General features: G+C 40.0%; 1 protein-coding gene and 1 pseudogene across 1 annotated transcript in view; one reads left to right on the top strand and one right to left on the bottom strand.

Moving 5' to 3' along the window:
* The window catches only part of Alpk1 (alpha kinase 1), a 155,883-nt gene that overhangs the window by 45,906 nt on the left and 92,855 nt on the right, over positions 1–17,122 (top strand). The window lies entirely within an intron of this gene.
* LOC101602703 lies at positions 10,525–12,709 on the bottom strand (annotated as a pseudogene).

The following is a 17,122-nucleotide window of genomic DNA, read 5'->3' as shown; positions in this document are numbered from 1 at the left end:
CATGGTTCAGAAATTTTGTGTGCAGTTTTTAACTTTTTATGTCTGTAGAAGTGTGTAGGTTTGGGTGAAAGCAGACTTGGCGGCTCTCCTTATTCAGAGTAGCAACCTCTGATTTCCCAAGACAGTGTTAATAGGGGGCGTGCTTCTGGGGATTTATAGACTGTGCTCTCGTTTACTCTTGCCTAATAGCTTTGAAGTATATGGTATGATTATTTTTGCACCACATTTAACTTTTTGTTTGTATTTTGCTTAAGTAATATTAAAATTTGGCTGCAAGTTCCAAGCACACACCCAGAAAACAATGCTACAGAGGAACCTGGAAGTGTTAGATGGCAGGGCCACAGGCAGAATGGGGCCCTGATTAAAAACACAATGCAGTGTTGGTCACACACGGAGCAGATACTTCAAGTGTGCAGAGTCTGGACTTAATTCCAGAATTGGATGAAATGGTGCCTGTGTTTTCCAGAGTAGTAATCACACTACTGAAGTTAACGTCCAATTTTGTTTCTGTGTTTTCCAGAGTAGTAGTCGCACTACTGAAGTTAGTTAACATCAAGTTGTGTTTGCTACCCAGACCGGGGACTTTCCAGAAAGACTTGTTCAGAATGCTCTCTTTGTGCTTGTCAGAAAGCAAGACCACTCCTTTGTGTTTGAAGTCAAGACCTTTAAAAGGTTATTATTAAAATTTGAAATATGGACAAAAGTAGAGACAACATAAGAATCTTCATATATCTTCATTTAGCCCCAATACTTAAATCTGTAGCCAAACTTGTATATTTTACACCCACACTTTCTCTTTGCCTATGCTTTTAATGTGATTTTAGTGCAAACCTCAGACTTCACATAATTTATCTTTAACTTTTTTAGGTGTATTTTTTTTCTCAAACATCTGAGTTCCTTTAAAACATATCTTCACTCTCTCATCTTAGAAATTAACACTACTAGCATATGAATATCATTTCTTGTGATTTAACATAATCAGTCAGGAAGTGAGGGCTATTTGATAAAAAGAGAGAATTTGCCTCCCATGTCACAAACTAGTTATTCTACTTCCATGACACATCAGTTTTACAAAGACTCTCTACTAACAACTTTCATACTGGATTTACGTGGTGGTCATGCCTTGATAACATCTTCTAGAATGAAAATTGGTCATCCTGCTGAGATATAAAAGTTACATTGTGATTATACTCCAGCCCCACCTTCGCTGGTTCATTTGAATAGTTATTTTTCAACCTATTGACTAAAGTGACATTTTATGTGGGAGGCTACCATATAAAGTAGATGGAAATGAAATTGCTCTGGGCTCATGCTGCCAATCACCCCCCTCCCCCCGCCGACCCAGTCTTTCCTCAAGTGGGCTTGCAGGTTTTGAAATGTGAAATGCTTTCTTTATAAGTGTATGTCATTTCCCCATTATCATTTCAGGGCAACATAAATTTCTGTATGAAGCAGTGTTAAGAATAACAGAGAACTGCCCATACAGCCAACACGGAAACAAAAGTGCAGTGCTTGACATGCTTCCTGCTAATAAAAACAATGTTCCGCTTAAAGTGATTGCTGCTTTATTGTAATGGGAAAACTCCACTGTGTTCATAAATAAGGCCCCTGCTTCTCAGCTGACTATAATTGAGGACTCCTGGGAGGAGATATATTTGCCTTGTGTCAGAATTAATCCATAAATGCAGTCACCACTTAGACCCCATCAGCCTTTGCTCCCACCTCATTGGTCCCCCTGGAATCATATTGTGTGTAGTTTGTATATGGTGAAAGCTGGGATGCTTTTCTTCCATAGGAAAAATGCATCCCTTTTTATTTTAGTGCCTTAAAATACGAGAATCGAGCATAAGAGTTGTTTCTTCCAACAGATTGAAATGTTCACTCTATCATAGAATCAATAATCAATTTTCCCCTCCATTGAACTCCTTCAGTGGAGGAAGATAGGGAAGGGGACAAAGCAGGAGGAGATTATGTAAGTTATTATTATTTTATTTCATTATGTTTTTTGTTGGTTTTTGGAGGTAGAGTATCTCTCTACGCTGACCTGGAATTCACTATATATTCTCAGGCTAGCCCCAGATTCACAGTGATCCTCCTACCTCTGCCTCCCAAGTGCTGGGATTAAAGGAGTGCGCCACCACTCCCAGTTTATATAATTTTTTAAATAAATTTTTAATTTTAATTTTTAAAAACTAATCAATTTTCCTACTTCGGGACGAAATCATTCATTTCTTCCTCAGAAAAACTAGGACACAGAATGAACTCATGGTGAACCAAGGTGGACAGGATATTTAAAAGCTTATGTCTAACTACTGGTGAGCTGATGTTTAAACTTGGACAATCATTGAAGCTTTAACTCCTTTATCTTCAACCAGGGACTGTCTTCTCGTATGCCATCATTATGATCTCGTAACAGTAAGATTATAAATCCAGGCTTTCTGCTTTCTCTGTCTGAACTAAGTATCAGTGGCTTTTCTTCTCAACATGATAGCAGTAGAAAGAATAGCATGGCTTCTACAACTTGTCTAAAAGTTGGCTTAGCCTGTGGGTCAGACCATTGTGGGCTAGGCTTACATGTTTACTTCTCAAATGAGTGGCTTTGATGGTTGGAAATCTTTAGTCTGTTTACCTAGTAAGCTTCAATAATACCATAAATTGATATACTTATCAATCAATAAATGCTAATTGCTATTAAGGAGTTTATAAATGCAATACATCTTACTTTATATTTTAAACTTCTAAGTTAGGTATTGATAGAAAGCTGTTAGAGAATTAGCAACAAGTATTTTCACCAAAAGCAAATTATTCAAAAGGTAATGTGTTTTATGTGCTTGTATTGATTTATTCATTAAAACTTTATCCTGCATCCTTGCGAATTTGGTATTGGCAAATGTTTCTTCATTAGCAAAATGCAAATAATCAGATTATCAGAAATCAAAGGTCACCACCCTCCTTATTGGAGACAGGAGTTCCTTCCCTGAAGAACCAGAATAAGGAAGTAGAATGGTACAGACACAGTTCACTCCAGATCAGATGTTTGATGCTCTAGACATTTCCACAGGAACAGAACTCTCCCAGAAAATAGAAAATCCTGTCATTCTGAAAATAGACTTACCTTCTGAATCAGCCTGACATGCCAAGGTCCCAGAGAAGGCTATGGAGAGAGCAAGGGTAAGCCTGACTTTGTAAAAAAAGAAAAAAATTATTTATTTATTGACCTGAAGAGGGAGAGTGAGAGAGAGAATAGGAGTGGGCATGCCAGGGCCTCTTGCCACTGCAAGTGAACTCCAGATGCATGTGCTTCTTTTGTGCATCTGGCTCATGTGGGTACTGGAGAATTGAACTTAATTTGGAGAAGTCAGTCAACCTTCTCTTGCTTCTTCATTTTCTTGGCTCAAGTTTTTTACCTAGCATTTGATGTGTGCCTCCTACCAAGGATGCCTCAAATTACAGGCCCATTGAAGTTCATAAAACTTTTTTTCTGGATTTGGAGACACGTGGAGTGAATGTGTGTGAGTGCTCCTCATCATTTCCACTACAGAAATGAAGAGAAAACTTCCCTAGAAGAACCGTCACAAAGCCATATGCTCAGGAGCCTGGAGCCAGACCAGATGGCAGGCTTGACTCACCTTGACCTGAGATGTCGCTCTGCTAGCCATGGGGCCCAGGCTAAGCACTCTTCAGATGTCACAGGGCTGATGGAACGGGTAACTGAAACCGGAAAGCAGTGGCAGCAGCCCAGGCAATGTGGCCTTTTTTTCCCCTCTCTACTTCCTTCCTGAGGCTACTAGCTAACCCAAGTGTGACCCAGGACTCTCTTAGAACTCAGTCAAGTTTTTGTAAACAGACTTGGCTGCAGGGAATTGGAGAGGGAGGGGCACAGGATGAGACAGAGGGAAGGCACGGCTTTGCTGATCTGTGTGAGTGTGTGTGTATCTGCATGTATGTGTGTTCGTGTGTGTGTGTGTGTGTGTGTGTGTGTGTGTGTGTGTGTGTGTGTGTTCGTGTGTGGATGGGTGATTGGCTGTTTCAATAACGTGAACATTTGGATATGAAAATGATTTAAAACTTTATTTTCACATACCGAATTTTGTAAAATCTGTCTTTTTTTTTAATCAAAGCATGCTCATTTTCCACATAAATAGAATGCAAAGATAAATTAAATTTTCTGATAATCTCCAGTTTGCTGACGGAATGATTCTATCAAGGATTTCCTGAACCTGCTTCCTATTGCATCTACCTAAAAGCACAAACATCTTCTCCATGACCTTTGTTCATGTCATTCTCCCACTGAAATTTGTTTCCTCCCTCCTCGCTCCAGCTTGTCTGAATCTTAACCGCTGTACATGCCTCCCTACCCCAGAGATGATGTCGCTATCCACCTCTCAGTGGAGTCACTGGTTCCAGCCCTCAGCCTAGTAGCTGATATTTACTATCTGTCCAGTACTTCTAGTCTTCAGTTTCAATTTTTTAAGTTTTTTATTTTCTTTATTTTTGTTGTTGCTTTTCGAGGTAGGGTCTCTAACCCAGGTTGACCTGGAATTCACTATGTAATCCCAGGCTGGCCTGAACCTCAGTGAGTCTCCTACCTCTGCCTCCAAAGCGCTGGGATTAAAGGTGTGCGCCACCACACCTGGCTCAATGTTTTTTAAAAAGTTGTAAGATAGGTGTGACCTATTTAGAACACAATGGACATACACAGAACCAACCATCAGTTAAGTAAAGTACAGAATGTACTTCCCTTTAAGTCTCTTGTGTACAACTTCTTCCCTGTTTCTTTCTCTCTTCAAAATAATCCATAATTCTGGGTTTATAATTTATCATTCCCAGACTTTTCCTTCTTTTAAAAATTTTAGATTATTTCAATTGCACACATTGGTCATTTGATACAGATTTATGAGTCCATTCCTTGTCTTTGTGACTTTACCATATACATTTGTACCTTGCCACAATATTTTGTTTGGCCATCAATTTTATGCACGTACTCTCATGATTGTATAATTCACCTGCGCTATTGCAGGTAGCTGTCATTCACTTGCTTGGCTGTTTAGTCCAGGGTAACAAGTTCTGATTCACTCCACCATCGGCAGGCATGTGGGTTGCTTCCTTTTAGTTTGCTTGCTCTTCCAAGCTCATTGTTGTAAACGTTCATAAATATATCCACTAAGCAGGCTGGAGAGATGGCTTAGCAGTTAAGCACTTGCCTGTGAAGCCTAGGGACCCCAGTTCAAGCCTTGATTCCCTAGGACCCATGTTAGCCAGATGCACAAGGGGGCGCATGCATCTGGAGTTTGTTTGCAGTGGCTGGAGGCCCTGGTGTGCCCTTTCTCTCTCTCTCTGTCTCTTTCTCTGCCACTTTCAAATAAATAAATAAAAATAAAAATATATATATCCACTAAGCATGGATCAGACAGCTTCCCTAAACTGCAGTATATGCCTAAGAGTGCACGGTACCTGCAATGTGTGTCTGTCTTCTTCCTGGATGATGCTAAACTGTAGGCTTCCATGGTGGTGAATGGGATAAGTAACAGTCTTCTTTTTAATTTAATTTAATTAATTTATTTGACAGAGAAAGAGGGAGAGAGAGAGAGAGAGAATGGATGTGCCAGGGCCTCCAGCCACTGCAAACAAACTCCAGATATGTGCACCCCCTGGTGCATCTGGCTAACGTGGGTCCTGGGGAATTGAACCTGGGTGCTTTGGCTTTGCAGGCAAACATGTTAACCGCTAAGCCATCCCTCCAGCCCAGTAACAGTATTCTTGACAAAAATTATTATTATATGATTTTAAGAGCTTTTTTTTTTCTATCCAGAAGATACTAAACTAGGCATGGTGGCATGTACCTTTAATCCCAGCACTTGGGAGGCAGAGATAAGAGGATCAACCTAAGTTTGAAGACACCCTCAGAATACATAGTGAATTCCAGGTCAGCCTGGGCTAGATTGAGTCCCTACCTTAAAAAAAACAAAACAAACAAACAAAAAGTGTAACATTTCCTTTGAGGCTGCAAACATGGCTTAGTGGTTAAGGAGCTTACCTGGAAAGCCTAACAACCTGAGTTATATTCTCCAGGGTCCATGTAAAGCCAGATGCACAAGATGGCACATGCATATGGAGTTTGTTTGTAGCTGCTAGAGGCGCTGGCATGTCCATTCTCTCTGTCGCTCTCTCTGCTTGCAAATAAATATTTTAAAAATCTTTAAAAACTTTTTTCCTTAACAAAATATGATAAAATATCATCTTTTAGTGGATTTTTAGACGTTGCATACATTTTACCTTTAAATCTCGAGTGCTGATTTTTAAATACTAACAGGTGCTGAGTGCTATATGTTGCGTTCTGTAGGAAATTGATTCTATATAGATGTGGGTCCCTTTCGGGCTCCCTATCTTGTTTAGAAGGTAGACTTGCCTCAGTGCCAATACCTCGCATAGTTTACTATCTGACATTTGTAGCACCCTCTTCTTGCCTCCTTCTCTTGTTTTAGTTTTCCATCCCACGTGCTTGATTCCCTGTATATGTATGTGCATATGTGCATGCATGTGTGTAGTCACACCTTACCCAGTGATCTTTTTTGACATAATTCCAATAACAGTATACTTTGTATTTAGGTATTACACAGAATGATGTGCACTAACATGAACTTTAAAAAGTACTATGCTTAGGCTGGATGGGGTGGTGCAGGCCTTTAATCCCAGGGAGGCAGAGATAGGAGGATTGGCACAAGTTCGAGGCCACCCTGAGACTACATAGTGGATTCCAGGTCAGTCTGAGATAGAATGAAACCCTACCTCGAAAAACAAACAAACAAACAAACAAAAAACAACAGTACTATGCTTAGTACCTGTGGATATCTTTTTTTTGACTCAGCACTTGGCCACTGAGCTGTATCCCTAGCCCTTGATTTTTCTTAAACTCCATATAAATTTTAGAATAAACAGCTCTTGAGATTTTGACTAGAATTGCATTACAGTTATAGCTTAAATTGGGTGATATTTTAATAATATCAAGTTTTCTAGGCCAGACATATCTTCTCATGAATTTAGGTTATTTTAAATTTTAGCCTTTTAATTTTATAATTTTCGTCTTAAAAGTCATGCACACTTATGAGTTATTCCTAGGATAAATATGATTTTTATGATAACTAACATTTGTGCACTATGGTAAATGGTTTATTTTTAATCACTTGCTGATTAATATTTTGCCTGATTGGATTTTTTGGGGGATTGTTAAATGTTGGTAAATCTGTATATAACTAGCATTTCCTTGGAGGAAGAATTATTTTTATTGTTTAAGATTGTAGAATCATGAAAATTTTCTATTTCTGCCTTCTTCTTTTCCTTCCCTCCCTCCCTCCCTCCCTCCTTCCCTTCCTTCCTTCCTCCCTTCCTTCCTATGTCTGGGACCAGGGAAGAATGCCCTCCTGTGGAGCCAGCCCCACGTCCTGAAAGCAGTTGGTTATCCCCATAACAGACATTCCACTATGCCATCAAAGGACACATGGTGTGTGGCTGGCCAGCTGTGTAGCTTGTACAGTTCACTGCTGGGGAAGACTGTCGATAGCCTTTCTTCCCAATCAGCCTGTGTAGTGCTTTCCAGCATTATGACAGCTAGTCAGCTGGGAGGAGGCGTCCAGCTCAGTTGGAGCTTGATTTCTTAGTGCCCTCTAATTAAAGCACATGATGTCTATAGTAATAAGGGCTTACCATCTAATTCTGGTGGGTAACCAAAAGCCTTGGAAATAGCTTTATTGTTCTTTTAATTATTATTTACTTATATGAGAGAGACAGAAAGAGTCAGGGAGAAGGAGAGAAAGACATAGAAACATAGAATGGGCATACCAGGGCATCGAACCACTGCAAATGAACTCCAGACACATGTGCCACCTTATACATCTGGCTTATGTGAGTCCTGGGGAATCGAACCTGGGTCCTTTGGCTGTCCAGGGAAGTGCCTTAAATGCTAAGCCATCTCTCCAGCCCAGCTTTATTGTTTTCATGGTGACAGGAACCTCTCTGACCAACAACTTACTGTGAGGTATCTCTTCCCTGGCACTGGAATTTTTCTGTAACAAATCATGGCTTTTGGGCACAGCAGTATCCACCCCCAGAGAGTACATCTACTCAAACTCTCTTTTAAAAATTATATATATTTAATTAGATACCAAAGAAGTAGGTTTCTATATGGCTTATTCATGACATCATTAGCTCTATTGAACCCTCCTGCTATTCCATCTGCTCCTCCATTCTCCTCCCTTGACCCCACTGACTTTTCCTCCCCCAGCATCACACCTCTCTACTTACATATCTGCTATCCCCTCCCCGTAATCTCTCCCCTGTCCTCCATCCTTCATGGCTCCTTGCTTGCTTCCTGGTCTCTACTACTGACTTTTATCACACTTCACATTCAAATATAAAATTTCAAAGCTAGGATCTGTATGTGACCGAGAATATGTGATTTTTGAGCTTCTGAGCCTGGCTTAGCTCACTTGGTACAATCTTTTCCAGATCTATCCATTTTTCTGTGAATGTAATTTTTATTTATAGCCAAATAGAAATCACTTGTGTATATTATGTACCACATTTCCATTATCCCTTCATTAGTTGCAAGGCATCTAAACTAATTCAATTTCCTAGCTACTGTGAACAGAGAAGTAATACACATGCATGAGCAAGTATCTCTGTTGTAGAGTATAGAGTCCTTAGGGTATATCTCCAGGAGTGGTTTAGGAGGGTCATATGGTAGGTCTATTTCTGACTGTTTCAGAAACCTCCATACTAATTTTCATAATGGTTGTACTGGTTTACATTCCCACCAGCAATACATAAGTGTTCCCCTTTTCCCCACCCTCACAAGCTTTTATTGTCATCTGATTTCTTTTAAAAAATATTTAGTTAATTTTTTGATAGAGAGGGAGAGAGAAAGAAGCAGTTAGAGAGAAGGAAAGAGAGAGAATGGGCATGCCAGGGCCTCTACCTACTGCAAATGAACTCCAGACACATGTGCCACCTTATACATCTGGCTTACATGGGTACTGGGGAATTGAATCCTTAGGCTTTGCAGGCAAGCTCCTTAACCACTAAACCATCTCTGCAGCCCTTTTTATGAGGCAAGCCCAAAAGACAGGCCTATTTATGAGAGGTAGAGAGACTGAGAAAGAATTGGCACACCATGGCCTCCAGGCACTACGATCAAACTCCAGACTTATGCACCACCCTGTGTGCATGTGTGACTGTGCTTGCCTCACCTTGTGCATCTGGTTTATGTGGGATCTGGAGAATTGAATATGGGTTCTTATGCTTGCTTTGCAGGCAAGTGTCTTAAATACTAAGCCATCTCTCCAGTCTATCACTTGATTTATTTTTTAAAACTATTTTTTATTAACAACTTCCATGATTATAAAAAAAAAAATTCTATGGTAATATCCTCCCTCCCCCCACTTTCCCCTTTGAAACTCCATTCTCCATCATATCGCCTCCCCCTCTCAATCAGTCTCTCTTATTTTGATGTCATGATCTTTTCTCCTATTATGATGGTCTTGTGTAGGTAATGGCAGGCACTGTGAGGTCATGGATATCCATCCAGGCCATTTTGTGTCTGGTGGAAGCACGTTGTAAAGGAGTCCTACCCTTCCTTTGTCTCTTACATTCTTTCTACCACCTCTTCTGCAATAGATCCTGAGCATTGGAAGGTATCGTAGAGATATTGCAATACTGAGCACTCAAGTCACTTCTTTCCAGCACCATGATGCCTTCTGAGTCATCCCAAGGTCACTGCCATCTGAAAAGATAAGATTCTCTACCAAAAGTGAGAGTAGCATTAACATAAGGGTATGAACATTAAGAGAAGTGCTTACTGGGCAGTTTGATAAACATAGTGGGAGAGAACATGTGATGCTTGGATTTCTGGGACTGGATTACATTACTTAGTATAATCCTTTCCAGATCCATCCATTTTCCTGAAACTTTTATAACTTCATTTTTCTTTACCACTGAGTAGAACTCCATTGTATAAATGTGTCATATCTTCATTATTCATTCATCAGTTGAGGGACATCTAGGCTGGTTCCATTTCCCAGCTATTGTGAATTGAGAGTGTGTTAAACACTGACAAGGGGAAACTGGCTATAATACGAATAAACCCACCCCCAACAATACACTACCTCCAGGAGGCATTAATTCCCAAATCTCCATCAGCTGGGAACCTAGCATTTAGACAGCTAAGTTTATGGAGGACACCTGAATCAAACCATCACACATATCTATTGAGATGATCATGTGAATTTTGTCCTTGAGTCCATTTATATGCATTTATAGATTTGCATATCTTGAACTGTCCCTTCAACTCTGGAATAAAACCAACTTCTTCATGGAGAATAATCTCTTTTATATGTTTCTGTATTCTGTTTGCAATTTTTTAACCTTTGCTTACATTTTTATTGAAGTTATACAAAATGGGTCCTCAAAGTGAAAAAATACATTATGTACAAAACCACATTCCCTTGGGAGAGGATTCTGCTCCCCCTTTTAACATGCAGTGCTTTCAACTGTAGCTGTAGCCTCCACTGTCCCCTCCACTGCTGCATGGCTTTCAGCCTGATTCTCAGTCTTTTCTCCCACAAGATGGGAAATAGCAGTCACACTATTCAATCTGTTGATTTTCTACTGGCAATCGTGGAGACTGAAGAGCCTCCTCCACTGGAAGAGAAGCTTTCCACGAGAGTGGCTTTCAGAGCCAATTCAGCTACATTCCCACTATGCTGGGACTCCTTTGCATCTTCTATCTTCTCTCTTATTTCAGGTAGCAGCTCCTTCAGTTCTTCAATTTCTTTTTCATATTCAATAAATGATCCTTCAGTTTCCTTCATCTGATCATTTAGTACAGCCATTCTCTTCTCAATGACTTCAATAGATTTGTTGAATTGTGACACTGCCTCATCATATTGTGAGTTATAACCATAGGCCAAGCCCAACTGATAGTGAGTCTCAGCAAGGAGATGGTCATGGGCTTCCAAATACTGTTCTTGCAGGTTTAAGCAAGCCTGGAACTCTTCTACTGCTTGGATGTAATTCTCAGATTCAACACTAACTTCTCCAAGTTTAAGATGTGCCTGTGAAGCACAAAGCTGGGCTTCTCTTGTTTCTTGCCTTTTAAAAATGATCTTTGCTAAATCCAGCATATCCCAGGCAAGCTCTAGGTTTCCAGTCTCTTCTTCATTTTCTTGGAGAGACTTATTTTCTACAACTGATTCATTTGGGGTTTCTTCAGCTTTGTCATTATCTTTGTCCTCCTCCTCTGAGCCTTCAGTTTCCTCTTTCATCTGTTCCTCACTCTCGTGTTTCTCTTCATTAGAAGCTATCTTAATTTTGTCTTCAGATGCTTTCTTAGTAGCTCTCTGGGCTACCTTGGTCTCTAACCCATCTCCAGCTGCCTCAGACTCTTCTACAGGTAGTTTAGTCTCCTTCTGGCTAGGATTCAGCTCTGCCTTGACCTCCTCTACATTTGAATTTGAGTCATCACCTTTAGTTTCTGTCAGTCTTTCTGAAGTATGTAGTTCACTAGAGGTTTGAGATCCTACAGCTGATAGTCCATTGACTGTGCCATCCCTGGGGACAACTATGATCTCCTGCTCAAGTTCCTCAGAGACTGCCAATCCAGTCTCTGCAGCCTCTGTTATCACCACTAGTGTCTCTTCAACAGAAGGTACATCTTGCCCTACCAGTTGCTCAAGAACATCCATTCCTGTCTCATTGTCAGAGGTAGTTACCAGCTCCTTTGGCTCACCACCACCCACATCCACTGACTTCACTGTTTAATCTACTGACTCTGCTTCTACCTCCACTGAAGAGCCCTGCTTTTCAGGGACTGAAAGTTCATCTTCTGAAGCTTCTTCTGGCTTTTCCTCCTTGCTCAAAATTTCCTCTCCCTGCTTCTCCTGAATCCCTTTTTCACTGCACTCTTTATTTTGAACATCAGCTCCAGAAACTTTTCCTTCCTCATTGTATAATAATTCCTGTTTTCGTTTTCCAGAAATAACCTCAGCATCACTCAGTCCTTCTGGTACTGTTGCTTCTTGTGCCTCTTCAGAGGTTTCAGTTAACTGATTGGAAGTTGATTCAACTCTTTCCTGTAGCTTCTCTGCAGGCTTACTTATATCCATCTCTTCTCCTTCACCCTTCTCCACTTTACTCTCCTGTTCTGTATCAGTTTCAGGCTTTGCCAGAGCCTTTCCTTCTGTTTTTTGGCTTCTTCTTTTTCTCCTATGGCATCATAAACCTGTTTTCTTAACTCTTCCCTTGCTTCCTCATCTACATTATCATTCTTTTCTACCAGAGATTCATCTTCTGTTTTTTCTTCTTCCTCTTCCACATGCACACCTTCTAAGGCATTTCCCAACACTCCATTCTTCATTCTTGCCAACTCCAAAAGTGATTACCTGTAGTAAAAGAAGACTTCTCCACACTCATTAGATGTTTCTCCATATTTGTTACCTAAAAGACTGGCTGCCTCCTGGAATGCATTAACAGCTGCTGGAATATCTCCCATCACCAGATTTTTCTGTCCCAATCCCAGTAGTTTCTTAGCTTCTCTATACATATCCAGACTCTCCACTTTATCTGCAGAGGTAGAAGGAGCAGGAGCATCTTCAAGTTTGTCAGAAGAAACCGGCTCCGCGGCGATGGCAGCAGTGGCTGTAGACTCTGTGGTCATCGGTTCCCCAATGGAGGTGCTCCCGTGGCGGGGGTGGCTGGGGGGCAGAGAGCCTGTGTAAAAACACAGACAACAACCTGGGACACCACACACTGACTCTGCCTCAGAAAATGGCAGATTCTGTTTGCAATTTTTTTTTTTTTTGAGAAATTTTGCATCTTTGTGAGGGAGATTGGTCTGTGGTTTTCTTTTTTTTTTATTGTGCCTATATTTGGTTTTGTATCAGGGTAATACTTGTTTTATAAAAGGAATTTAGTAGTTTTCCTTTTTTTCTGCTTTATAGAATAATTTGAGAAGCATTGATGTTAGTTCCTCTTTGAAGATCTATAAAATTTACAAGTGAATCCATCTGAGCATGCTTTTTTTTAAAGGTGTTTTTTTTTTTAAAAAAATTACTGCTTTGATCTCATTGCCTATCATAGGTCTATATAAATGGTTCATCTCATATTTAATCTTGGTATGTCATATATGGCTAGAAATTTATCCATTTCTTTTAGGTTTTCCAACTTATTGGAGTATATGTTTTTAAGGTAGCTGTATGATTTTCTGAATTTCATTGGTGTCTGTTGTAATGATGTCCTTCTCATCTCTAACCTTATTAAGTTCTATCTTCTCTCTTTTGGTTAACTTCTCTGAATGTTTATTGATCTTCATCTTTTCAAAGAACTAACTCTTTGTTTAATTGATTCTTTGTATTTTTTATAGTATGATTGAACTTTGTATGAACACATCATGTTGAACACATGTTGCTACCATCATTTCCCTCCTCCCCGACCCCATTACTCTGAGGACCCTCCTCAGTGGGATTACTGGCATTCACCATGGGGTTGTGGGTTAGGAGTTGTGAGAGCAGCAGTCAGTAATTGGGGAAGGGGCATTGCCTGTGGATATTCCCTCCCAACCTGTGGCTCTTGAATTCTTTTACCCCTCTTTTGCAAAATTCCCTGAGCCATGGTGGGTGTGTTTTAAGTCTACTTTAGTGTTGTACTCTCAGTAGCTTCAGGATTTCAACTTTGGTTCATTCTAAGTATCCTCAGTGTCTGTATCCATCACCCTTGTGCAAGTTATCAGGCTTGCTATGGAAGCAGCACTCTTGCTTGTCTCACCAATTCCTCTGTGGCTTCACCAGGGCCTTCGCTGCTGTGCAAGAGGTGGTTCATCTGCCAGAGAGTCAGCTATCTTTTCTTATTGTGTTGATAGATTTTGGTTGTCCTTGGTTCTCATTGCCTTCTGAAAAAGAAAAACAGATTCTCTAAGAGTGAATGAAATCAGGGTAGGTTAAATGGGATAAACATTGTTAATTTATAGATCTTCTGATGGGTGTAGCCTCTCTTTTGGCCAAAACCTAGTGGGAGCCTCTTGTTGGAGTCCATAATCTTGATCTCCATAGGATTCTGACTTGGTTCCAGTTCTAGCTATGGGATCCTTTCCACTGAGCAGATCTCTTAACCAACCAGAAAGCCATTGGTTACCCAGCTAGGCTGGGTGACACTATTGCACTGGTGTGTACATCTTCTCAGGCAGATTGATTTCATATAGCAGTGTTCCCTGCTTGCTTACAAAGTTGTTGGATATTTTCCCCTTGCAGCTCATGTAGTGCTTTCTAGCCCTATATAGGCTTTCTTTCAGATTCAGCAAGATCTCTCACTCCAGGGCCCTTCTTATGAGATGATAACCCCATGCTCCTACTGAGGGTTATATCTTTTAGTCTGCCTTCAAGGAGAAAAGTTTCTATGGTACCAATTCATGTTGGATTTAGTTTTGTGTTTATTTCCATCCACCCTTCCATTCATCTCCTCCCAAACCTTTCCATCCCTATTACCTGTCCCTCAAGTTGCCTGTCAGGTATGCCTGAAACTCAAGCTGTTCCAAGTTAGGAACCACAGATGAGGGAGAAGATGTGGTGTTTGTCTTTCTGTGCTTGTGTGAGTTTGCTTAGCATGATCTGTTCTAAGCATGTCCATTTTCTTACAAATTTCATTATATTATTTTTCCTTTCTGCTAAGTAGAATTCTATTGGGTAAGTGTATCACATTATCATCATCCATTTGTCAAATGATGGGCATTTGGGTTGGTTTCAGTTGTTAGCTATTATGAATTGAGCAGCTATAAACATGGTTGATCAAATATCTCTCAGCGAAGAGTAGAGTCTTTAGATCCAAAGGAGGAATGGCTGGATCAATTGATAGCTCTGTTTTCACCCTTTTCAGGAGTCTCCATATTGATTTCCATAATCATGGTACAAGTTTGCACTCCACAAGCAGTGAATGCTTCTTCATGTTCTTTTTGTTTCTATTTCATTAATTTCTGCTTTACTCTTCATTATTTCTTTCCATGAACTGATTTTGGGCTTGGCTTGTTTTTCTTTTGCCAGTGCCTTGCAGTATATCATTAAGTTATTTATTTGTGACCTCTTTAATTTTTTAATATAGGCACTAAAAGCTATAAATTTCCCTCTTAAGTCTTATTATTGTATCACATAGGTTTTGATATATTATATTTTCATTGTCATTTGATTCTAGAAATTTTTTATTTCCTTCTTGACTTCTTCCATGAACCATTCATTATTCAATAGTGTTTTATTTAATTTCCATGAGTTTGTATATGTTCTATAGTCTTTCTTGTCAATTAGTACTTTTATCACATTGTGATAGTATCTTATAAATTATTTGTTTCTGTATTTGTTAAAATTTACTTTGTAAGGGTTGAAGAGATGGTTTAACAGTTAAGGCACTTGCCTGCAAAGCCAAAGACTCAAGTTCAACTCCCTAGGACCCGCATAAGTCAGATGCACAAGGGGGCTTACACATCTGGAGTTCATTTACAGTGGCTTGAGGCCCTGGCATGATCATCCCCACCCCCCCTTCCTCTCTTTCTACCTGCCTATTTTTGTATCTCTCTCTCAAGTAGATAAATAAAATAAATAAATAAATAAAAATATTTTTTTAAAGAGTTACTTTATTAAGTAATATATGGTCTATTTCAGAGAAAGTTCCGCATGCTACTAGAAAGAATTCTGTAGTGTTTGGCTAGAATTTTCTATATATAACTGTTAAACTAATGTACTCTATGATGCCATTTAATCCAGATGCTTCTCTACTTAATTTTTGCTGGGATGTCTTGTCATTTGGTGACAGTGAGGTTTTTAAGTCATTCACTGTTATTGTGACTTTACGTCATGTAGTGTTTAATGAAATCAGGTGCACCTATTTGGGGTGTCAGTAGACTTCTCTTTAACGGTGTTAATCTCTCTAACAGTTACAGTATCTTTTTCCACAAGTCTAGACTAAATCACATTTGTTTTTCCTGACAAATTTCTTTTATTTCATATCCTTCTGCTCTACATTTGCTCTCTTTTTCTATAGATCTAATCAAAAGCAGCTAAGCAAGGCCACACCACTGACTCAATGTTATTCTGCCAAGAAATTTCCTGTGCCAAACATAGTCCATTACATTTAAGTCTAGCCTCTTTCATATTCTCAGGGCACAATACAGCCAGTTTCTTTGCCAGATGATCACAGAAAGTGCCTCCAACCCAGTTCTAATAGTTCTTATTCCCCTGCAATATCTCTCAAGCTTGGTTTCCACAGCCCACATTTCTCTCTGCATTCTGGTCTTCCAACTCCCACCAGAATTGCCTGTCAGGCTTTGCTTGTAGCATTGTAAGATTTTTTAGCCCGAAGTTCCAAATTCTTCCAGTCTTCTCATAAACCAGTTGCAGAGGTTTATGAATGACATGCTCAGGTTCATTGCAGCAGTGGCCCCACTTCTTGGTACCAATGTTATGTACCAGTTATGTTCTCATTTCTGTGAACAAATACTTGACTAGAAAGAAACAACAGAAGGAACAAATTTATTTTGGCTTACAGTGCCAGAGGATAGAGTCCATCATGATGAAAAAGGTGTGGCCATAGCAGGGAACCAGTTTTACATCAGCAGACAGGAGGTAGAGGACTAACAGGATGTGGAGCTGGCCTCTAATACTTCAAGACCCACTTCCTCCAGCAAGATTCCACCTCTAAAAGGTTCCACAACCCCCTCAGACCACAGCCACTGGGTAGGAACCAAGTATTCAAACAAATGAGCCTATGTAAGGCATTTTGCATTCAAATCACAAGAGAGGGGACCATGAATGGAATATTTTTTTCAAATTTGTATTATTGGTACATATGTAGGTGCATGTAAGGAAAGTGTAAGAGAAAAGCAAAGAGAACACAGGGCTTGATCACTACAGACTGTTTATTGAGAGAAACAGCAAGGGGCAGCAACCTTCACATGGCATGAAGGCTGAAGCACTGGGCCAGGCTGTAGTGCAAGCTTCTAAGGTGGATCCCAAGAAAAACAGAGTGGACCAGCTGTAGGTTCAAGGAAGTAGGTAAGGAACTATAGTTATTTGTGTCTTTACTCAGAATA

This window comes from Jaculus jaculus, chromosome 2 (genome assembly GCF_020740685.1).
Source record: "Jaculus jaculus isolate mJacJac1 chromosome 2, mJacJac1.mat.Y.cur, whole genome shotgun sequence".
Classification (NCBI taxonomy): Eukaryota; Metazoa; Chordata; class Mammalia; order Rodentia; family Dipodidae; genus Jaculus; species Jaculus jaculus.
This window is presented reverse-complemented; position numbering and strand designations above follow the sequence as displayed.